The following is a 25520-nucleotide window of genomic DNA, read 5'->3' on the forward strand; positions in this document are numbered from 1 at the left end:
TTTACTTTGTTTACACCTTGTGAGAAGAGAGTGAATGCTTACTTGACTTGCTTGTATTGTATTGCGTATGGCTCGAGAGCTGTAAAGGATAACACAGAAGAGATTTTGTATCCGTGGTCCATACCAGAGGCCAATTTTCTGACTGGAATCTGTGTGCCTGGTTGTACCTGTTTGCCAACTTGCAGATATTTCCATCTGCTGGAGCTTTGGTAAACTGATTTTTTAATTTTATGATTCACTTGCCTTGGAATAAAACATTTTCATGACCATTTGCAATTTAATACACATATTAAATCTGTACAGCATTTTACAGCATATGGACAAGACCTGTCTTGTCCATATGCACGCTGCAGTGTCCAATGAACTGTCATTTACCACCAAAGATGAAGTATCTCTGTGGAACTGGATGTTTTCATAATTTTTTGTGTGGTGCTTTCTGCCAATTTAAAAGAACAAACAATGCATTAGCAAACCCCAAATAACCACTGTGACAATTCCAAGTAGGATTGTTCAGCAGGGAATCACTTATCCAGGCACTTTACCTCTAAAAAACAAAGATCACACTACTGAAACAGAAAACATTGATCAGTAGCCAAACATAAGAAAATCTATCCCTCCAATGCACAATGCTTCATTTGTTCATTTTTGTTTACTATGGTAGCTGCCAACAGTAAAACTGCCTTAAGAAATGTTTAACTAGTGTTTTTGTAGGAGAAGCGTTTTCTGGATTTAGCTGATTTAGAAGACAAGCTGCTCTTTGGCTGAGGCAGGTATATCAAGTATCATGTTGACATAGGAAGGTATAAAGGACCAATAAAATCTGGATGCGAGGTTTTTCTTATGTCTTCTTTCTGTGGTTGTTGGCTGCTGTGTTCCATCTGACCTGGCTTTGGCTTCAGTTTTGGACTACGAGAAAATCCTTCTGCTGTTTATGGCTAACAAAGGTCCTCAGGTGTTTGATGCTTAGGGGTGGAGCCCTGTTGATTAATGATTAACTGCAGGTGGAGTACTCATACTAATGGACTGTCTCTTTAAAAGAACTGCTGATGTATTGTGATTTTTTTGACTCTGGTTTATGCTTCAGAATTGCTTAAGTCCATGACGTGTCAATAAAGACATTTTAACCTGATTTCAGGTTGTTTATGGTTTTATCTTGCAATGTGTCTAATTGCAAAACTGGATTTTACGTCCCCTGCCATCTATACAGCTGATGTCTGTCTTGAATGAAATGGTTTTTCATTCTTTAAAATGGTGAATAGTTATTTGCAGCATTTCACAGTGAGTGTTGGTTTCTTATTTGTGCACATGCCTGTGGTAATACTGAACAGTATTTACCTAAAAGCAGTTATTGCACTCATTGTTTAAGTCTTTGTAATGATCATGGTGGGGGAAAACAAATAACACCAGGAGCTATTCTTAGATATGACTATATAAATGTGGGTTTGGTTTTGGAAAACATTTCTAGAACATGATTTGATAGTTTGTTGTCAAATTTATTTCAGCTCAGTTTACACATCTCAGCCTTAAAACTGCAAAGACACTCTGGTGACAATCTGGGGATGTAAACAGAGATGACATGTGTTTAATTTAATCTTTGTATAAATGCAGCTGTTCTGTGAAGGCCTCCAAGACTTTTTCAAGAACGAACAATATCATGAAAATCAATGAACACAGCAGGCAGATCAGGGAGAAAGCTCTGAAGAAGTTTAAAGAGTAAGAATATAAAACAATATGCCAGGCCTTGAACATCTCACATCATTATTTAATCCATTGTCCGAAAATGGAAAGAGTATGGCAAATGTACCAAGACATGGCCGTCCATCTAATCGGAAAAGGTCAGGGAGGAAGAGTACTAATTAAAGATGCAGCATAGAGGCCCATGAAAACTCTAGAGGAGCTGCAGCGATCTAAACCTCAAGTGGGAGAATTTGTCCACTGGACAACTTATAGTTGTGCCTTTCACAAATCTGGTATTCATGAATGAGTGGCAAGAAGAGAGCCCTTTCTGCCATAAACCCACAAATACAGGACGCTTCTATGCTCCCTCTGGCCATTTATAACGAGTGGAGAGGATAAAATCCCTCAAAGCTATGAGTTTTCAAAAGTAAAGCTGATGGCAAGGAATTACAGAAGCTGTGGCACATCATCAAATTCAGTTCTTTGCATTAAATCTGTTTCAAGTTCTCCCTATAGCATACTTGTCCAAAACAATAATGGGGTTCAAATTCAGTGTCAAAATCCTGAGGTTGGCTGAGCAAATTATTTAAAATTAAATTGTCACAACCCGAGCCTTCTTGTCAGACCTGATTTCTGGGTCTTATTTGGCTTTTAAATCCTGCTGGTCAACCAAACAATAACTTTTTAATACATGATGACCTGTAAAGCTGACCTGCCCCAGCCTGACAGGTCAGCGGATTTCTATCCCTCTCAACGTATTGGTCCTTTCACAAAACACCTTATTCCTGCCTTGAAGTATTTTGTAGAGGGCCAATGGATGGAGCTAAATGCAGGAAAAAAAGATGTATAGGCTGCAAAAGAATTATGACTGGGATGAGGGTTTACCTTCAGGATAACAACTCTAAAGATCCACATCAGCCACAGTCACACTGGAATGGATTAGATCAAAGCTAATTCATGTCTTAGAATGGCCCAGTCAAAGTCCATAACTAAATCTAATAAAGAATCTGTGGCAAGGCTGAAAACTGATTTTTAGAGATGCTCTCCCATAAAATCTAATTTCATTTTCATAGTTTGTACACAAAAACAAACCTGGAACAAAACCATCCTCTAAATCTACACAAACAGTGCCTTGCAAAAGTATTGAAAAGTATAGCACCCTAAACACAGTAAAACATGGTAGGGCAGCATCATGATGTAGGAATGATCCTGTGTCAAGAAAATTGATTTTCACATGATTATCTCCATCAACTTTAAATGGGGTTGAGCTACTTTAATGGGGACAGTTAATATAAAGGCACATCACACTTAAATTATACACTTATACTTTTATAAATTTTCCTTTCACTTCACAGTTATACACACATACTCTGTGTTGTCTATCTCGTAACACCTCAATAAAAAGTGACAAAATGTGGAAAAAATTCCAGGGTTTAAAATACTTTTGCAAGGCACTGTACCTGCGGTGTGGCTTTTTTACTATTGTGAGTGCATGTTTTCCTGTATCTGGCCTTTTCATTTAAGGCTTGTGAGATGTGTTAAGTAAGCATTAAAGTCAAACGCATTGAGCAACTAATCCAACGGCCCAGCCTCCTCCCTACCAGAGTTCAGGCACTGTGTTGAAACGTTATTTCACTGTGTGAGCACTTCTGACTCAATCTCAGTTTCCTATACACACACACACTTGCAAGTTCCCTACTGTGTGAGTGAGTGTTTGTGTGGGGGGGACTTTATCTGAATGTTTGCTTGTGTGTCAGTGTGTGTGTGTGTTGTTACTCTAAACAGGGATCGTGCTTCCTCACTTCTCTCTTCTGTCCTCACTCTACTGGCTGGCCGACTCGCCGCGGTTGTAGCCCTTCAGCACATCTCCCTCGCCTTCTCCGTGTCTCCATGACAACCTGCTGTCATTAAGACGTCAAAAGGTCACCGAGCACCTGAGATCAGGAAGAGGGAAGCGCCTGGTCCCACCCGCATCCAACTCTTTAAGGAATCTAGGTAGGCAGACGCATTGGGAGACACACTGTTGCACAATGTTGAATGAGAGATGAACACTGCTCTTTTCAGGAGTGTTGAAACAGAGCTACATGATCAAACAAGTATCTTTAGGGAAAGAAAGAGAATGAAGAGTGAAACAAGGCTGCATGTGAAGAAGAACGAGAAACTCTAGCTGTGTCACTGTTTTACTTTCAGTTCAGTTGTGAAGCAGCAATCTCTTTAAAAGTGGGAGCGTGTTGATGTTACACATATAGAGCTTCAGATTATTGTGCAAGTCATCTAAACGCTGACAGTAAAACACAAGAAATGGGACTGGGTGTCTGAGAGGGGCTGTTATTACAGAAGGTTGTCATTATGGAGGGATCCACTTTGCTGACGTCAAAGAACAAGAACAGTGGCCAAAAGACAGCGTGTCATCATGACTTCATATATTCATGAGGCAGTAATAAGCAGGTGGTGGATCAGAGAAATCATGTGGTGTGAGGTTTGGGATCAGGTGTGAAGGAAACCCCTTTGGAGGAATGCTGCTCTGGCTATTAGGACACACACTGACACACACACACAGGCATACATTCAGGCAGGTTGAACAGGGGCACAAGAGGATAGCATTTCCCATCCGGAATGATAGGAGGGAGGAGGTGTCCCGGGAGTTTGAGCCGTTCTGAGTCTGGTTTGGTGAGTTTCAGGGGCAGGTAATGTGTACACCGTACACACAGCAGCAGAGGCAGAAGGCAAACGGAAGGAACGATAGGATAAGATTTCTCACGAAAGGGAAGGAGAGGGAAGAGAGAACTGAACACTTCAAAGAGTTTTATTGAAGATCCAGAAGCGTTAAGGTTGAGTTTAGCATCACATGCAGCCCTGACTGGAGCGCTGCATCAGCTATGGTTTGCTGTAAAGGAAGATAGATTCTGGTGTCCCATAGGATCAAGAAGGTATTCACTGGGATGATTAGTGGGACTGTGTGTGTGTACTCTGAACTTTTTCATTTCTTCTACCTCCCTTTGGTCTCTCCCCCAACCCAGCTCTGAGGAATGTGGGGCTTATGTCAGTGAGAGTCAGGTACAGACTCACTAATTACCGCTGCCCTTCCTCCCTCCATCCATCCCTCCCTCCCACTCTCTGTTCTCTCCTTCTTCTCTGTCACCTCCTGCTCTCTCCTCCACTTGGAGACCTTGTGCCTTCCCCCCGTTCTCTTGTCTCCCACTGTTACGTCTACATGTGTTGTCGTGACTGGAGCAGAGGAGAGGACAAACAGAGAGGATCTGAGTCAGGATCTGAAAAAAACACCAAAAGGAGAAGAGAAACTCTGACTCGTCCACTCTGGTTGTATGAGTGTTTGGAGTTGGTTTCAAGTGCCTGAGATTTGCTCTCATTGTTCTTTTTATGGGGCCCTGTCACAGAAGACAGGAGACTCCTTGACAGCCAGCACGAGGTGAGAGACAAACCTGACGGGCAGCGCAGAGGAGGAGGCTAAGAGAAGGAGAAAATGAGAAAGTGACAACTTGATTCGTTGCTTTTTGAGTGGTGGAAGAAGAATCAACAGCAATACAGGTTGGCTGAAAATTCATCACATGAGTTTCTTTCTGTTCTGCTTCTCTTTTCACTCTTGAACCCAAACAGATCTGGTGTAAGAATATCTGTTGGGGACATTGTGTGTTTTCTCACCTGGATGGCTCATACCATACACACACAGACATACACACAGTGGGTATCTGGAAGGACATTTTTTCAGCTGGTCAAGTGATCACACTGACCCAGCTGACTGCTGTAACCTTCACGGCAAGGTTACACGACGAGGTCTGGATGTTTATTTATGTGTGTGTGTGTGTGTACGGGTGTGCGTTTTTAACTAATGTCTTGTCTAGCCATTTTATATGTGTGTATGTGTGTTTGAAAAACTGGTTGAGCAGGGCGCCAGTCAGCCTTGGGTGTCCTGTTGTTGTACAAACAAGATTTAGTTGCGTGCTTATGTGTGTGTGTGTACATACTGAATCTGCAGTGTGTCTCTTTGGGAAAGTTCATATCCAGCTGATATTTTCAAGAACAGATGTCTCGTCTTTCTCCATATGACGATGTACAGTTTCATGGCAGCTCTCCTTAGCCAAAATCTGGCAGTTTCCCAAATAATGTCTAAAACTGTGGTATGGTATGTTTTTCAATGTAATTTAAATTTCGATACAGCTTTTAATCCAAACAAAAATTACACAACAGGTAGGATACAAAGCAAAACTGAGACTGAATAGAAAACTAGAGGAAAAATTCAAAGGAATATGTCATATGTTTTGTCAAATAACTTGCAGACTATAGCAATGATAGAAGATGACTTTTAGGAAAGATTCAATTCAAATCCAGTCCAGTTAATTCCAATAGAATCCAATTATATATTTAGATACGGGTCCAGCTAGACACAGTCCTATTCATGGTTGCATCAGTGGCACTGTTCAGGAGAGACAAAGTTAAATACAGATGTACTAAGCCAGAAATACGTTCTATGGAAAAGAGAGAACACAAAGGTAATAACAGTAACAGATCTATCATTGGCTCTATCCAGAAAAGAGACCTCGCTAAACACATTAGCGTTGAGCCAAAGGTACTTTCTATGAGAAAGAAGTGCAAAGAGAGGAACCTAGTTAATGTCGATAATGGATACATCAATGACTCTGTCCAAGATTCACTTCTAAACACAGACACACTGAGCCAGGATGCACTTTGTGGAAAAGAAAATCACAAAGTCAATGGCAGCAACAGCAACATCAGTGGACGCATCTAGGAGAGATCTAAACACAGAAGCACAGATTCTGGCTGCTTTCCATGGAAAAGATAAAGCAAAGTGAATACACAAAGTTAGAGGCTGTCATATTTCTATTAATGGGAATTTCTAAAAGAGAGACAGGAACACTGAGTCAGAAGTACTTTTTAGAGGAAATAAATACAAAGAGAGTACACAAAGTTAATGGCAGTATTTATTATGTTAAACCATGTTGATTCTGATTTGTATTGCAATGTCATTGTGTTGTTACTTTCATTGCAACCAAACAATTGAGGATGGGGAGGAGAATATTATACATAACATACAGTAGATGTAGTCCTTGTCTTGAATGAGTTTTTAGGACAACATCTGTGGCACATCATATGGACAATCTACCTTGGCACAAAGAACAAAACTTAAGTGTGTAAATCAGGGGTGCCCAAGTCCAGTCCTCCAGTGTTACCATCCTGCAACCTTTATGTAGATGCATCCCTGCCTGGACTGGACTTGGGCACCCCTGGTATAAATGACTGTACATATAGGTATAGATCTGTTTTATTTTTAAGCTGCACATTGATTAAGACACAAGAATGACTAGGAGGGTCTCCAAGCAATCCCTGTAGACTGAGCCTTGAGTTGTTCCCATCAAGAAAATTACCAAAGAATGGTGATACAGTTCCAGCTTCTACAATTTTGACATATTTTTTTACTGACCTTGTGTCTCTTTGCTGTTTTGTCAGACAGGTTGTTTAAATTTTTTTATTTTTTTTATTTTAAAAGCTAAAGGCTGCTTTGTTTCCATATCTCCTTAGGAATTTCTGAGACTTTAACAAGATACTTTGTTGGCCTGCCTCTGTGACATTACGTCACACATGCTATGACACATTTCTGAAGTTAGAATTGTTTCAATTTGTCTTAACGTTTTCAGGCTGATGTTTGAATTACTGCAGCAGATTCCTTGGAAGTCAGTCTGTTGTCCTCTACAGTCATGGAGGTACCGATTAGTACTTACTGTAAATGCTTTTGCTGGTTTCTGAAAGGTGTGTTTCTGTTGTAGCGCTGGTCAGACCTGATGAGGTGGTGACATGTGGTTTCTTCATGCTACATCATGCAGGACCAAAATTAAAAATAGATAAAGAGAAATCGGCTGACGTGTGACACTTTCTACTTAAACTGGCCTGTCCTTATGTTCCCTTCTCAGTAAACCACGGCTAATTAAGCAAGTTCAAAAACGTGACCCACTTTTCAGAATTGATCCTGATATTCCACAGTCTCTCAGACACTCATTACAAACTGAATCTTTATTTAAGCAGTTTTCTGAGTATGACCTTACTGGTATATCGTGTTTGGGCCGTTACTGGTTTCAGGAAAACAAGGCCGAGGATTGAATCAGACTTAAACAGGAAGAAAAATTTGACATTTCTTTCGATTTTAGAAGCAGGATCTAGAATATTGTTTAAGAAACCTCAAACATAAGGAAGAGAAACAGCTTTAACTGCATGAATTAGGTACACACAGACACATGGTATACAATCATACCACATGATCATCTCATGCTGATTGTAAGAAGAACAGATTTAGTGTGCTGTGTATGTGACAAAGCCATAAACCTAATCCAGAAACACAGAGTCAGAAATCCAAGGCTACAGCGTACAGAAACTCATGCAGCTCAGGGAGAGAAGGGAACCTGTTAGCACTATTGTGCTGTTTATGAAACACCTGTAACCAGATCTGATCTCCTCTCTCTCTCTCACTCTCTCTCTCTTCAATTCTTTCTGTTTGTCACAAACATACACATACCTGGGGAGCACAATGGTCACATTCTTCCCGTCTGTCGTCCCCCCCACCTTCCTCTTTAGCAGCAAACTCGCCGGGCCAAACACAGAGTGGCAGTAGGATGAAAAGGAAGTAAAACGGGTCAAAATTACTGTAGCGTGGTGTGTTACGAAAAAAGAAAAATATTTATAATATCCTCATTTGCAACAGGAGTTACATCAGACTATGGGGAATTTTAAGCCTTTTGATATTTGTTAAAAGAGAACACAGGTTTTAAGCTACAGGTCCTTCTCAAAATATTAGCATATTGTGATAAAGTTCATTATTTTCCATAATGTCATGATGAAAATTTAACATTCATATATTTTAGATTCATTGCACACTAACTGAAATATTTCAGGTCTTTTATTGTCTTAATACGGATGATTTTGGCATACAGCTCATGAAAACCCAAAATTCCTATCTCACAAAATTAGCATATCATTAAAAGGGTCTCTAAACGAGCTATGAACCTAATCATCTGAATCAACAAGTTAACTCTAAACACCTGCAAAAGATTCCTGAGGCCTTTAAAACTCTCAGCCTGGTTCATCACTCAAAACCCCAATCATGGGTAAGACTGCCGACCTGACTGCTGTCCAGAAGGCCACTATTGACACCCTCGAGCAAGAGGGTAAGACACAGAAAGAAATTTCTGAACGAATAGGCTGTTCCCAGAGTGCTGTATCAAGGCACCTCAGTGGGAAGTCTGTGGGAAGGAAAAAGTGTGGCAGAAAACGCTGCACAACAAGAAGAGGTGACAGGACCCTGAGGAAGATTGTGGAGAAGGGCCGATTCCAGACCTTGGGGGACCTGCGGAAGCAGTGGACTGAGTCTGGAGTAGAAACATCCAGAGCCACCGTGCACAGGCATGTGCAGGAAATGGGCTACAGGTGCCGCATTCCCCAGACCTGGGCTACAGAGAAGCAGCACTGGACTGTTGCTCAGTGGTCTAAAGTACTTTTTTTGGATGAAAGCAAATTCTGCATGTCATTCGGAAATCAAGGTGCCAGAGTCTGGAGGAAGACTGGGGAGAAGGAAATGCCAAAATGCCAGAAGTCCAGTGTCAAGTACCCACAGTCAGTGATGGTCTGGGGTGCCGTGTCAGCTGCTGGTGTTGGTCCACTGTGTTTTATCAAGGGCAGGGTCAATGCAGCTAGCTATCAGGAGATTTTGGAGCACTTCATGCTTCCATCTGCTGAAAAGCTTTATGGAGATGAAGATTTCATTTTTCAGCACGACCTGGCACCTGCTCACAGTGCCAAAACCACTGGTAAATGGTTTACTGACCATGGTATCACTGTGCTCAATTGGCCTGCCAACTCTCCTGACCTGAACCCCATAGAGAATCTGTGGGATATTGTGAAGAGAACGTTGAGAGACTCAAGACCCAACACTCTGGATGAGCTAAAGGCCGCTATCGAAGCATCCTGGGCCTCCATAAGACCTCAGCAGTGCCACAGGCTGATTGCCTCCATGCCACGCCGCATTGGAGCAGTCATTTCTGCAAAAGGATTCCCGACCAAGTATTGAGTGCATAACTGTACATGATTATTTGAAGGTTGACGTTTTTTGTATTAAAAACACTTTTCTTTTATTGGTCGGATGAAATATGCTAATTTTGTGAGATAGGAATTTTGGGTTTTCATGAGCTGTATGCCAAAATCATCCGTATTAAGACAATAAAAGACCTGAAATATTTCAGTTAGTGTGCAATGAATCTAAAATATATGAATGTTAAATGTTCATCATGACATTATGGAAAATAATGAACTTTATCACAATATGCTAATATTTTGAGAAGGACCTGTATATTATATATTTAGAATTCGTTGGAAGAGGTATATATATATATATATATATATATATATATATATATATATATATATATATAAGAAGGTCCTGGGTTCGATTCCCGGCCTGGGGTCTTTCTGCATGGAGTTTGCATGTTCTCCCCGTGCATGCGTGGGTTCTCACCGGGTACTCCGGCTTCCTCCCACAGTCCAAAGACATGCCTGTTAGGTTAATTGGTCACTCTAAAATTGACCTTAGGTGTGTGAACGAGTGTGTGCATGGTTGTTTGTGTGTTGCCCTGCGATGGACTGGCAACCTGTCCAGGGTGTACCCCGCCTCTCGCCCATAGACTGCTGGAGATAGGCACCAGCTCCCCGGTGACCCACTATGGAATAAGCGGTAGAAAATGACTGACTATATATATATATTTGTTTTTTATATTAACCTTCAAGGAGTGTGTGCTGTTTGTCCTACATTTTGATCGACAGGACATGATTACTTGGCTGTGCCCTCCAGATGTTATAAAGTTCTTTATTTATAGATCAAAAAGCAGTGTGGCTTGTTTTTGATAAACCACATTGCTTGGTTGGAGTAAGATAGAGTAAGGAACAAAAATGTATCTTTGCTAAATCTGGGAGGCATTAATCATAACAGCAACAATAAATAGCTGTCTCCCATGTCATACGCTCTGTGGACCAATCCGTACACCCTGTCTCATCCATCGTCCATTATGTAGTTATGAAGAATCTCACATTTAACATTCTTTGCAAAAAAATTTTTTTGTATGTACTCAGAAACTGGATCAGTCATCTTTTTATATCAAACATCCCACTAAAGTTTACACTAAAAGTAGGATGCATGCATTACATATTTTCAGGACTCAATAAGACCATTCAAAACACTGCTCTTGGTTCCTGTTTATGGTCTGTGTGTTCAGGTACTTACCTTGGTATGTCTCCATTTCTGGTAGCATGCACCTTTTTTTATAAAGGGGAGTTGTCCTAAATAAGTTTATAACGAAACAATATGTTAATATGGGATATTTCATTTTAAGTTTACTTGTAAAGGTTTTTGGTACCACAACAAGTTCCTAGAACTTGTGCCAGGAATCTATACCACTTTAGTTATCAACACTTTGCTAGAGACAGTTCCAACTGTGTGCTGAAAAGTTCCATTAAGATAAAACTTTGTCTAACTGTTGTTCTACTGTCAATGTAGCAGCACTATTGAGTGTGTAAACAGGTGACATCCACTCTCTGCGAAGGCTGGATAAACACTCCCCCTTCCCTGTTTTTCCCCAGTCTTCTTTCCGCTGTTCAACCTTCGACCCCTGCGTAACCCCTGCGCCCCCCGGTGCGGTGACACCAGTGAACTCTCCATCCTCTCCTCTCATCCTACGTCCCTCCCTCTTTCCCTGCTCGCTCCTCTAGCCTGCTCAAACCCTAATGCTATTATCATGCTTCATTTCACTGTGAGTTTCGTAAGCCACCTCTGCAGGAGAAAATGAGAGAGGAAAAAAGCATATCAGAGGACAGGACTTTCACTATGTACCCATACATACACTGCTCTGTGGTAGCTCTTGAAGATATTTCTTGAGAGGTCACCTTCTTTAATTAACGTTGAAAGTAAATCAGGTGATACAAAACATGTTTTTTACCCAATGACATTTACCCATTAACAACTTATTTATTTTATGTAATGTTGCATTAACTCATCTTTGGCATTAATTTAATATTCATTTGAAAGTTTTCATGGTGCATGTAGACTATTATATTTCCAGGCTGGAATGGTTTACCAAAAAATAACTTGAATTATTTATTTATTGTTTCAAGAATTAGGCAGAATTAGGAAGTTTGAATTTATATAGCTTTTTATTCAATTCAGGCAAAATGGATTCATACAAGCTCACATTTATAGACACCCATATTAATATTTGTTCAAGTGTTCCATAGGAAGCTGCAGAGAAACCACTCTTTTTGTAGCCATCAGCAAACTGATCATCAGCTTGATATATGATTACTGTTCTTTTCAACTAGTTGGTTCCTGACATGGATCTGGTTTTTGAACATAGTCAACAAATTTCCAATATGAGTGAAGATGGGGCCATTCCAGAAGCCTAATGTTAGCCTGCTTAATCTATTACAACCTATTTTGAACTGTGCTTGGGATCATGGTCCTGTTGAAACATGCAGCTGTATAGCTGTTGATTTGAGGAGACATTCAAGACTTTGGAGGTTGTCCTCTGTTTACAGTATTCTACCCATATTTGGCAATTCACCAGCACCATTGCCATCTAAATGGACCTTTAGCATAATGCTGCTACCACCATGCTTGACAGTAGGTACAACGTTCTTAGGTCTGAAAGCATCATTTGACTCCCATTAAAATCATTGCTATTGTGGCCAAATTGCTCAATCCTTGTCTCATCTGATAGTAAAACCTTTCACCAGAAGGCATTTTGTTTGTCCATGTGGGCAGCTGCTGATTTCAGTAGAGCCACAAGTTGTTAATTTTGGAGCAGAGGCTTTCTTTCTTAGTCAACACCCTCTTAGTCCATTTATTGTTAAACTCACTTTATCATAGACAGTGACACTGGTGTTTGAGCAGTCCGTGAAAGGCATGGGCCTTGGTGGCTCATAGGTTGTTCTTGCCCTTCCTGAACAACATTCTTTTGCTCAGGATGGGGAAGGTTGACAGTTTGGGTCAGGCAGATAGAACACAATTTTGTGTTAGAATAAGACAGTTAACCCAAACACACATTAAAACTGGCTTGGTAACGGATAAAGCAGGCTAACATTAAGCTTCAGACATGGCTCCAACATTAGCCCAATTGAAAATGCAAAAACTATCCTTAAAAGCCAGGTTCGTGCTACAAAACTCCCAGTTTAAACGAGCTCTACCAATTCTGATAAGAAAAGTAGGTAAATACCCAGCTAGAATTATGTCTTATGTCTTATGAATTATGTCTTATGTCTTATGAATTATGTCTTAACCTTATTAAGGGCCTGTGTGTTAATTGTATCATTTACCAAAGATTGGTGGGCACATACGTATATATTTCAGCCTGTTTGTATAAAAATATAAATCCGCAATAAATATGAACTTGTGCGCCAATTTCAAATTCAAATGTATTGTTTATTTGCTTATACCAACCCCATAAAAAAAGATGATGAATCATTTAAAGCCCAAACTTAAAACTACAGGGTGTGCCGTGAAGCCCAAAATTATTCTTAATCCTTGCAGATTTAGATTTAAGATGATCTTTTGATTTTACCAACATGTTTCTTTTGAGAGATATCTGTCTCATTTCCTATTAGAAACAAACTTGTTGGTTCAATGCAAGTCATTTTTAATCTAAATCTGCCCAAGGTATGAATAAGTTTGGCCTTAATGGTATGCAAACGTTTGACCAGACCTGTACATGCATCCTCAGATTTCTGCTCGCTGGTCACAAAGATACTCTTCTATGCATACCTGGTGCTCCACACAATGGGCCAGTTGTCCGGACAGCAGGCCATGGCAAGGTGTGTGAGCCTGTGGGGTTTGATTCTGGTGAAGAAAAGAAGTAACTATGGATGATGTGTGTGTGTGTGTGTGTGTGTGTGTGTGTATGTGTGTGTGTGTGTGTGAAAGTGAGCATTTCTAAAGGAAAGAAACTACACGTGTACTCTCTCCTTTCATGTTAAGGTTTCACCCACAACCCCACACACTCAAGTATTGCCTCCCTGCACTGCACCAGAATGGAATGTTCCATATGTTGCATCTGATTATGAACCTGTTCAATAAACGGACACAAAGTAGTCACATGGAGGCCCCGTGTGCACACGCAAACACATCTTATGCACGGACTCATCATTTTCTCCTTCACCAGTCTTTCACATGTTTTTCCTCTGGTCTGTTCCCACACTCCTGTCTTTTGTTGGTTTAGTAGTGTCAGCGTGCAGGCAGAGGAACGGGTGTGTTACACAGCTTTGGTTTCTCAGGATGATTTCTTTTTTTTTTGTGTCTTAAAGCACCTGTTTGTGAGGTTTGTGTGACATAGTTTAGCAGTTCTGCCTTTGTGCAGCCCTGTTGGGGCGTTAGCCCGAGTTCATGGGCACTGAATTCTAGCAACTTTTCATTCAGCTCTTATCTGCCTGCTATACTTTTCCCTTCTCACCTTACTAAATGTGGGTGTGAGAGGCTTTTAGGTGAGCGGTGAAGGGGGACATTTTGTTTTTCTAAGAAACGGGATGACGAAGATTGTAGGTTTGCTAAAAGATTAAATGCTTGTGCATTAAAACACAAGTACATGGATTTGTTTAAGACCAAATTCTATGACAAAAGAATAAACTGTAATGTAGGCTAAACATAGGTAACTATAACTGCCACCGGCGACAGTGGTGACGGTGGTAGGGTTTCATCCTGTAACCAGGGGGTTGCTGGTCCTCGGACTTGATAAAGCGCTATACAAGCGCAGGCCATTTACCATTTTACCATCCACCAACTGTTAGGAGTTAGGTGAATTGCTAAACCACTCACTGATGCTGCGGGATGATATTTGTGATTTCCAAAAAATACATGTGTATGACTCATCCAACATTCAGGTGTGTGTACCTATTTTTCATCTAATGACTGTCCCATCTCGTTTCCCTCCTTTGTAACCAGAGGTTGCGCTAGACTTTTTCATGACTGGGTCAAATAAATTCTGTCATTATCTATTTTTACCCGTCACTTACTTTTTAAAATGTTAAAATTTCAAAACGGACCGGGTGGGTGGTGATTTATGCATGTCCACAGATCCTTGGACAAATCCGTTTCTCATATTGGCTTTTTAACACGTCGCAGAACATTTTTCAATCCTCCCTCCTCAGTCAGAAGAACTTCTGCTCCCACTAAACTCTGTCCTCCTGCCTAATCTCTTTGCTGTTGCTTACTCGCTCCATAGTTGCCAAGGGCTAATTACTTTTTTGTTCTTCCATGGCATCAATCCCTTTTTTTTCACCTGTTGACCAGTTGACGGTCACATGATTATGGACTGACTGCTGTAACCTTCACAACAATGTTGTTAGTGCATTTTTATTAACACCATCGTCGTTATTGGGCTTTCTGAACAAACTTCAGACACTCAACTCTCGTGACATTTTTCAGGGCGAAGCCAACGGGTGTGTCCCAATTCAGGGGCTGGATCCTTTCTGTCGCTGCGCTGTGACGTAATCGCCTACAAATACGGCCTTCGAAGGATCCAGCCCCTGAATTGGGACACACTCACTGAGGTCATGCATCAAGTGAGAAAACAACTAATTAATGTGTTAACTCGCCACCAAATGGTCGGGATTGTGAATTGCAATCTGTCAAAACTGACAGGTGGCCATCAGATTTTTTTGTCACTGTTTAAAAAACCCCGTCAAAAACAGAAAATATTTGGTTAACCCCTGCTTGTAACTATCATTAACTGGCAGAATCAGCACACATTCTTGCATTTGTTCATTCAGAGATTAACTAAAATCTTATGAGAGGTTAGTTGAAATAACTGCTGTTATTAGAGAAGTCATATAAATACTCTGAAGCCCCTGTCAAAGCAATTTTATTTGCATTTTATTTATTAAGTTAGTGCTCAAATTTAACCTGTTTAAGGATTTTAGATTTTGAAATTTTTTTTTCAAAGATCCTTTTGATTTTACACGCCAATTTGAAGCTGTAAAACAGATGCTAACTTTAGCATTGTTAGCATTGATATTGGCTAGCCAGTTGTGGAATCCTTACAACTGCTTACAAGTATTTGGATCTTGTCCATCAATCTGTCACTGTTCCTTTCTTTCCCTACCATGTACCTGAAATGGTGCCACGCAGACTGTGAAGGCTTCTCTTTTGTAACCGGGTCTTGTCCACAAGTTAACAAGTAGCCCTTGTTAGGTGACTCCGTGGATAGAGCATGGTTAATCAAGAACTACTTCCTGTCATACTTAAAAATAAGAGTCTCAACCACAGGTAAGCAACAGGGACTCAACCATAAAGTACTAATTTGTACACCTGGGGCTCATAATAATAGTCTACAGATATTTGTCCAGCTCTATGGAGAATAAGATAAATAAGATTTACTAAAAGTTTGGTTATTACTTTTTATTGATTAATTTATTTTTTAAACATGGTGATGTATTACAGTCATGGAAAAAAAAAATCTCATAGCTTAGTGTATATAAAATATGTGATAGTTGATGTTCTATGAACTGTGCAAAGAATGGGTTTTAGTATAAACTAAACAGTGTCGGATTTAGGTGAGTTTCTAAAGTGTCCCATTCAGGAGTAATGTTGGTTCATAATAGCTCGTTGTGTCTTCTCTTCTTTCCCCCTCACCAATGCTATTTTCACAAAATCTGACGATTCTGATAATGTTTTTGTCTAGACAAAAACCAAAGTTAACCAAGCGAGTCATTTACAGATACCAGGACAATGTTACTCGAAAGATGCTGCTCAGCGTAACATGTTTTATACATTCTAGGTTAGCCTTCCAGCTACACCTCTTTACTAATATAATGACAGTGGACTCTTAGAAAACTTATTTTGGCTTACACTGTAATGTGTTCACGAACAAATTCCATTGTCTGCCTTATTTTTTGCAGTCGGTGACTTGTGACTGCCTCCAGCAGTCAAAGGGTGACGAGAGGGTAACATCCTGGATAGGTCACCAGCTCAGCACAAGCCAAAAAAGTGACACTTAATACAAACAACTATAAACACACACACACACACACACCACACACACTCAGGCACGCACACACATACTCACACTTAGTGTTGGTGACTTGAAATGCATATTTTTGGAAGAGAGTACCCAGAGAAAACCACACATGCAAGTGGAGGCAGCTTTGTTTTCACCATTCCATCATGCGCCATGTCTTCTTTCAGTACTTTTTTTAACTGCTTTTGACATGTTTCACATGTGTTGGTATATTTTGTTGGAATTTACAGCAACATGTTGTCAAACGTGTCACTGTGAAGCTCTCTTAGCTACTTTGAATAAAACAAAATTAAATGTCAAAATTGATTTTAAGCAAAACCGAACTGAAAATTAATACTTAATTACTATGTAATTGTACTAATGTTCTAATTTCAATAATACTGAGTTCTGTATGTCACAAAATGACACCTAAATTTGAGTAGACACGTTAGTAACAGTAATATCTCATCATGCTACAATCAGCTTCTACAGTTCTTAGCAAAAGTATTTACATCCTTTCAACTTTCTCTCATTTTGCCATAATATATCCACAAGCAGGCTGCATGGTGGCGCAGTTGGTAGCACTGTTGCTTTGCAGCAAGAAGGTCCTGGGTTCAATTCCCGGCCGGGGGTCTTACTGCATGGAGTTTGCATGTTCTCCCCGTGCATGCGTGGGTTCTCACCAGGTACTCCAGCTTCCTCCCACAGTCCAAAGACATGCCTGTTAGGTTAATTGGTCACTCTAAATTGCCCTTAGGTGTATGAATGAGTGTGTGCATGGTTGTATGTGTGTTGCCCTGTGATGGACTGGCAATCCGTCCTGGGTGTACCAGAGACTGCTGGAGATAGGCACCAGCTCCCCCGCGACCCACTATGGAATAAGCGGTAGAAAATGACTGACTGACATCCACAAGCTATTTTCTAATTTAATTGGGATTTCATGTGACAGATCAACACAAAGTAGGTGTTGGCCTATCATAGGTTTGAAATGGAAAAATCATTTTGAAGTAAACGTGATACAGATTGAATGGGAACATTAATTTTCAACTTTCAGTAAATGGGCAAAACTTATATAGACTTTAATCATACTGACAAACTACTTTTATTAACACAACTGCTTTTACCCAGTCACCCTTACAACCGAACATTCATACTTTAAGTTTAAACACTTTTGAAAGGCACTGTAATGTAGATTTAAAACAGGGTTTTGTTCTGGATTTCTGTGTTCAAATAATGTAGAATTGAGTTTGGTGTGTCTGTGTTTCATTTTGGCCTTAACGTCACCTCCTCATTCTGCCATAAAATTGAAGAAACTGTCTTTTCTAGAAGCAGACAAGAATTACAAGTTAAGTTATCAAAATGCAGCAATGCACAACCCAAATAATTAGAACAAGGGCTTAGCTACAAATGTATTTAAGTAATTTTCCAATCACATCTGTTAAACTTTGAGCACCACTGTATTCTATTTTAGTGTATGTTTATGATGCTTCCACTTATCACATGATAGGTAGGATTATTTGCCGGTACAGGGAGTTAGGACAGTCATCTATGTTGACGTTAAGGTGGTTAGTGTTTATCAGGCAGAAAATAAGCAGCTGCACTGCGGTTTACATGTCATCAGTATGACAGCTTTTCTTTTGTCCTCAACTTTTTGAGCTGCTTCAGTGATTTTTGTTCTATCTCTGCAGCCCTGCCTTCCTCCTTCCTTGTCTCCTTGAACTTGGCAGTGACTGTAGCACAGAAACATACACGCCGTGCCTCGTCCTCTTCTGGTTAGCGACAAGCCACATGACTGCGTGTAGAGCGTCAGCTGACCAACTTCTAGGCAAAAGGGGAAATGTCTTTCATCAAAATGAAGAAAAAAATTAGATTTCATCGTCTTGTATTTGTGTGTGCATGGCAGGATGGCAGAAAGGTTTTGCTTTTGTGCTGAGTCATTTTGCCAAACATAGGTAGGAGCACTAGGATTGGCTGATAGCAGTTACAGGATTTCTGGTGCCTGTTTTGTTGAGGAAGTGCTAAAACAGATTTGAATATTTTATGTCGGCTCACTGTCTTTCTAAGATTGATCATACAGAACACTGAAACTGACACATTTGAACCTTTTGTCCAAACCCATACGGCAATCTTTAATGAAGCTATTCTGCATCCTATTCTCCCCACCTGTGTCGTAATAACTAGTAGTTTGAGTCACTGCCAAATGATTTCTAAAATATTTTTGTATCTGACTCATATGAAGCATATTAGACTAAAATGGCTACCGTACGTTGTGAGAAAAGCGTCTCAGTCAAACTCAGAACCTCTGATGCTGACTTTATTGGAAGTCCAATCTTCTTTCTCTTGAAAAAATGTTTTGAAAAACAACCGGTTTCACGTGTCCTGCAGCGTTTACACACACATTTCAGGTCATTTCTGTACTGTTTATGTTTCCAGTAAAGGGAATACAGAGTATGGAGTTTATAGACAATACAGTGCAGTCACCCAACACCTGTGACATTCTTTCAGTTACTGTCTTTTCACTTTGGTTTATAGTATATAGTTAATGTGTCATGATGTCCAAGGAAGAACAAAAGTAGATTTGTATGAACATGGATTAGGGATCTTTAAACAGAATTAGAAGTGTGTCAAGGTTCATATGAGTTTTTTTTTTATTCTGCACTTCCACACAGATCCAAATTTGTCTCAAAACTGGAGAAAGGATTCTTTCTCCAGTTTTCATCACGTTCAAATCATTTCAAGCCAAAGCCTTGGAAATGTTAAAGTAGTTGCTTTATCTGTATGTTCCACAAGTCATAAACAAGTCAAGGCTTAGGATGTGTTGAAGGGATATTTCAAATCTTTTTTGGAACTTAGACTAATTTAAATGAGACAATTTTAAAATGTACAAAACATGTCAAATCAGGACAGAATTATCCTACGTTAAATGAAAACTCTTTAAAACACAGTTCATAAAATTTAATACCTTTATCCTTCTAGTAAAAGTTACAAAATAGATGTTTCAGTCCTTTTTTGGCATTTGAAGATGGAGTTTATAACCTTGTTGTTTTGAGGCCACAAAAAGCTGTACATTTTCCTTTGTGTTCTCAGTTAGCAATCAAAAAATCTAAATAATATCCTCTTCAGGTTGGAGGGGAGTTCCTGCCTCAAGTGGAGGAGTTTAAGTATCTTGGGGCCTTGTTCACGAGTGAGGGAAGAATGGAGCGGGAGATTGGTGCGGCTGCTGCAGTAATGGGGGCGCTGTGCTGGTCCGTTGTGGTGAAGAGAGAGCTGAGCCGAAAAGCGAAGCTTTCGATTTACCAGTCGGTCTGCGTTCCTACCCTCACCTATGGCCATAAACTTTAGGTCATGACCTAAAGAACGAGATCCCGGATACAAGCAGCTGAAATGAGCTTCCTCCGTAGGGGAGCTGGAGGTGGTGTCTGGGGAGAGGGACGTCTGGGGGTGTCTGCTGAGTCTGCTGCCCCCGCGACCCGGTCCCGGATAAGCGGAAGACGACAAGTACGAGAAAATCTAAATAATGATGGGCAAAGTGTTAAACTCAGGGAAGATTGAAGTTCAAACACATAAAAAAATATTTTTTGTGAGGTTGTTTGTGAGGTTGTTCAGGTTGTCTTGTAGTAAGTGAAATAAGCTAAAGTCTGGAAACCAAAACACTTTTCCATACTTATTTTATTTCCATACATATTTTTTAATTTTTTCATACTTATCCAGACTTGGAAAACAACTAAAGGACATCATATGACCCCTGATGTTTATGTGTGTTTATGCTTTGAAAAATAAACTAAAACATAAACTGTTAAAACACTCATCCATTTTCTGCATCTGCTAGTAATTTCTCCCTTTCATCAATTCTTACTATTTCAGGCTGGTTTATTTGGTTCCAGACATTTTTGTGTATGAATAGGAGCCAAAGAACAGTTTCATGCTGACCATTAGTGGTGGTTTTTGATAAGTGTCACATAGGCAGTTTGGCAGGGGGACAGTAGAAAGTGGGGCACAGAAGCACCAAATAAAAGTTGCTGAAGTCTCTGTCTGCTGCACCCTGAAAAAGGTTTTCTACTGCTGTTATGCATGTGCAGTCAGTTTAGAATGAGCACCCCATGCAGGCTGCTGAGAATAAGAGTTGTGAGGGACTGCACTGTATTTTATCCCACCCCTGAATTTAGATGATTCCCTGCTTGTTGATTGGTTGGAAGGTGACAGAAGAAGGGGTATGGCCCATGGCGCTATTAATGCAAGAGCTGCCACTGCTCGCTATGTGTCAGTTCATGTTTTGTGGAGACATGTATCCCCTTTGACAACCAGGGATTTAAAGTAATTTTCTATAATCATGTGACGGTCAACTGTAAGGAAATGTGGTTGTGTGACTGTGACAAATGTTAGCTGTCAGCAGGAGGGCCAACCTGTCCAATAACCCTATATTTTTACTTATTGATACTTATTCTTTACAGAATGGTAGAGGTTTCTATTTTACGTTTAATATACATTTTGACTGAGTGCCTGTAAAAAAAAAAAAATTTTCAACAATTTCTAACCCATTGCAGTCCATTTCAGTCCAGTTTCAAATGTTTACAGAAGTCATGCTGCCGTTGAACAATATTTTTCCATTACTGTGATCTGGGAAAAGTTTTGATGCTAAACAACGGGCTGCCACCTGTCCCAGTCTCTGCTCTGTTTGTGTACAGCTTTTATGGTTCACAGGAGACCTGCAGGGCCAGTTCCTTAATATCTGCTTTATACAGTGTGGATGTGAATCACTAATTATTCTGTAATAATTCAGATATCATGTTGTAGGTCTAAGCAAAAAAACTAGGCTAAAAGTGTTTTTATGTATAATCTCTCTTGTTTAAAGTGTGCTGACCATAAAGATAGCTTGGTGTTTGTATGCATTGCCACCAACCTTAACGTAGGTTTATGATTCTGTGTGGCCTTCACTTCAGGCACAGCAGGCCGTGCCATACAGCGATTTCACCATGTAAAACTTTGAACGGACCATCTACACTGTTTATGGAAGTGTGCAGCAAAAAAGGTGCCAATCACTGATTGCTTGTCCTTTATTAACAGAGTTGTTGGTTAATGTTTTACTAAAGATCAGCAAACATCCACACTTACATTAGTGGAGTGGCAACCCATCTGATAGCCGTTCAAAATCCCGTTCTCTTTAGGGTTGTTAGAGGTTATGTACACTTCCACACATTGTCAGTCCTTCCTATTCTGTCTGCCACTCAATGTGTTTCTGGTCTGTACAACTTGAATGTGACAGCTTTGGTCTGGTTTGCATTATCCCTCTGTTTGCTGTATTCCCCAGTATGTGTCTACCAAAAAAACTTGCCAGTTTTTATTTAACAGTGTTGTGACTATGAATCTGAAAATATAATTTAACATTTATATTAATATAATAAAATAATATATTTCGGTCTGTTAAGGGTTATCCTGTGAATATCAGCCCAGTAAGGCGGTGGTATTAGGACAAGATCGAAAAGGGTGAGCCAAGCTCTGATATTATTGTACAGCAAAACTCTGCACACACATGGAATGAATTCACACAATTTCTTAAAATACAAGAATTTACTAACAAAAATAAGTCAACTCAAAGTCAAACATATTTCAGTCAACCAACTCTTTACTATGCTAAAACAATCCAACTAAACTACCAAGCAGAATTAAAGAATAACGAAGACTAATGGGCAATCTACAATATAAACAAGTTGATCAAAGAAAATCATGACCAAAAGAGTGATGCAACATTACCATGCAATGTTATTTATGTTTGAGAACCAAGGATTATCTTGAATAATCTGGAAGTGAAGTTAAGTTAGTCCTGGAACCAACTTAGGCAATGATTGACATACCTTTAGACAACCATTCACTGTGCAAGATCAGATAAAATATTATTTTAATATAATAATGTTTTAAGAATGATCTGCTGAATAAAACCAACTTTCTGAATGACTAATTTTCAATGGTGTCTCATTAGCTGCCTTTATTTATTGAAATAATATTTAAAGAAATATTAAGGAAATAGTAAAATATTGAGAGGAGGTATTTTGGAAAAGAACCAAATCTTTCTGGAGAAATTGGCTTAAGTATGCAAGCACGTGTTACCTGTTAGCAGTTGAAGCTAACAAAAGAAGCTGATAGCTTAGCACCAGAATCAAACACACTCCTTTAAAATACCGTTAATAAAAGGGTTAAAGTGCATAAGCGTGGACAGCGCCTTATGATCAATCTTCTGTGTTTAAAATCACCCTTCAAGTAAAGTTTGTCTTAACTTTAAAAACACAAAAACAGAACACAAAACTGAGTACGTATGCTGCAGATAGCCCTCTAGCACTAAGATAGCTGAGTTTCACACAAACAAAACCAAACTTCATAAAATGAAAAACGTTTAGATCATTTCATCCTAAATCTCTCTGCCCAAACCCTAACCTCGTTTGAATAGTGTTGAGGAGGAGTTGTCCGGGCGACGACGACGTTTGAAGAAAGCTCTGTGAACAAAGGGTTAGCTTCAGCTAACCTCCTTAGCTGTGGATGAAAGACAGCTCGGTCTGTCCGCCAACCAACTGCACAGTTACTGTAACCACGGTGATGCGGTCCCGTTGTCCTTCCTTCAGACTGGGAACACCGCTCCACTCGGCTTCGTAGAGACAGTGTCTCTGCAGGGAAATCTCTGGAACACAGTTTGCTTCTGCAGGCCTCAGAGATAAAATAAGGCAATGCTTGTACCTTAATTATTCCTGTTCTTTAATGAATACCGGATACACATACAGCAGTTCATCCGTACTTAACTTTATGCATATGATCGATGATCGTATGACACCCTTGGATCCAGTTGAAGAGTTATGTTTGTTTGCCAGCAAAGAGACATTAGCGCACTGTCTCCTGTCCCGATGATCACCGGCGTAGAAGAGATCGGTTCCTTGGGAAGGTGGGAGTTTGATACGGCCAGTGGCATCATGGGAAGTCCACTGTTACCCCCAATTCCCAAGTTGTGCCAGAAGTAGGTTTATTGCAATTTATTTTGAAAGTTCCAGAAAAGTTTGTACCACATCTTTCATGTTGTATCCATGGCTGTGGGTCCTAACAACAGGACAATGCAAACTGTGTACCAACCAGGTTTACCATGACGTATGGATCACAGCGTATTATTAATGCTTTGGAATATGTTTTATTCACACATTTTTTTCAAACACACACTAATGAGCAAATATGTTGTTAAGTTGAGATTCACTGTTTTAAAGACATAAAGGGGATCAGCCACCCAACCACAGACAACCAATAGCAGAGATGTGTTACAAACGTTTTTAGTAAACACCTTAAATTGTTTTTTACAGGTCCATATGCTCCTTTTCTTAAAAACAATAAAAAAGAAACACAAATTCTATGTTTTGAGGCTGGATAAAAAAAAAAAAAAAAGATTCTTAAGTAAAACCCCCAGCAACACAGAAATCAAAGCTTCTGTTAATGTTTTTTAAGTGGTCAGAAAAAAGGCCAGAAACATACTAGTAATAGTCCTTGTATTCCACCAGAAAGTCACACTTTTTACTGTTGAGTATTATATATTTAAGCTTCAAATCTAGAATCTGGATCTTGATTAATTATGTGTTTAATTAATCATGGGTATGTTATTAACTTGAATGATTGTTGAATCTGGGGCCACCTATTATCAAATAACATGACTTTCATTATGTCATCAATGATGTCTTCAAAGCTGAAGTTAAAATTTTTCTTCACAACAACATAACATTTTTTTCCACAAAGGATTTTCTGCAGAACAAAACAATGTTTTATATATATATATATATATATATATATATATATATATATATATATATATATATATATATATATATATATATATATATATATATATATATATATATATATAGATCCGACTAGGCACATAAATGTACAGTCATGCTCCTAGTGCTGATGTTTTCATACAGGGCAGTGTCTTCAAATGCTAGGCAAATGCCAGCATGCTTACTCTCTGTTTTGTTCTGACTCAATTCTACTCATACCAAAGTATTTCATTGCAGTTGCACTGAATCATGCACGGAGAAAACTTACAGAAAGGTGTCCACCTAATTTATAAACTTAGCGCATCGCTTTGAATGTCTCTGTCCCCCCCCCCCCAGGCTTTAAAATGAACCGTGACCCCATTTAGACCTGGTATTAACATACTGATCAGATTAAAAGGAGATGACTTTACCTAGCATTAAAATCCATCCTGCGTGATTAGATCACAGCTACCCGCTTTACATACAAATAAACACGTTAGATGAGCAATCAACAGGTCTATTGATGCTTATTTGATATCACAGATTAATTTTACCTCTTAAACTGCGTCATTATTCAGACATCAACATGGTCGAGATTCATCTCCTATTTTTGTGAAGTTATTTCAGTTCCAAACAGTTTTGTGATAGTTTACCTGTCAGGCTTAACAGACACAAGACATGAAAGAAGAAACAAATTAAATAATGTTCACATCAGTAAACAGAAGCTGTTGGCAATAACACAGCACTGCAGTAAAACAGCTGAATGGATATTTCACAAATTTCTTAGCTTAGGCACACATGTGACTTTACATTCCTGAGACCCTGTACTTTGCATCCCCATCAATAATGATTGGGGATTAAGTTTAGCTAGGGATTCCATACAAACATTTAAAAATACATGGGATCAGATCAAGACATTGCTACTACACACCAACTACACTATGGAATGTTGTAGTATAGTGCAACCATTAAGTTAGTGGTCATAAGTGAGTCGTCTATACAATTA

General features: G+C 39.5%; 1 protein-coding gene across 8 annotated transcripts in view; it reads left to right on the forward strand.

The window, feature by feature from the left end:
* The first annotated feature begins 3466 nt into the window (after positions 1-3466).
* Positions 3467-25520, forward strand: part of rbm47 (RNA binding motif protein 47) — a 49013-nt gene continuing 26959 nt past the window's right edge. For 2 of the 8 annotated variants that reach the window (XM_047365089.1, XM_047365094.1), the window contains exons 1-2: positions 3468-3672; positions 5076-5226. The gene's annotated coding sequence lies outside the window, so the exon portion shown is untranslated. Of the gene's footprint in view, positions 3673-4120; positions 4608-5075; positions 5227-25520 lie in introns of those variants that run through there. The other 6 variants (XM_047365083.1, XM_047365092.1, XM_047365093.1 and 3 more) reach the window with 5 other exon arrangements.

The sequence above is a fragment of the Girardinichthys multiradiatus genome, chromosome 5 (genome assembly GCF_021462225.1).
Source record: "Girardinichthys multiradiatus isolate DD_20200921_A chromosome 5, DD_fGirMul_XY1, whole genome shotgun sequence".
Taxonomy (NCBI): domain Eukaryota; kingdom Metazoa; phylum Chordata; class Actinopteri; order Cyprinodontiformes; family Goodeidae; genus Girardinichthys; species Girardinichthys multiradiatus.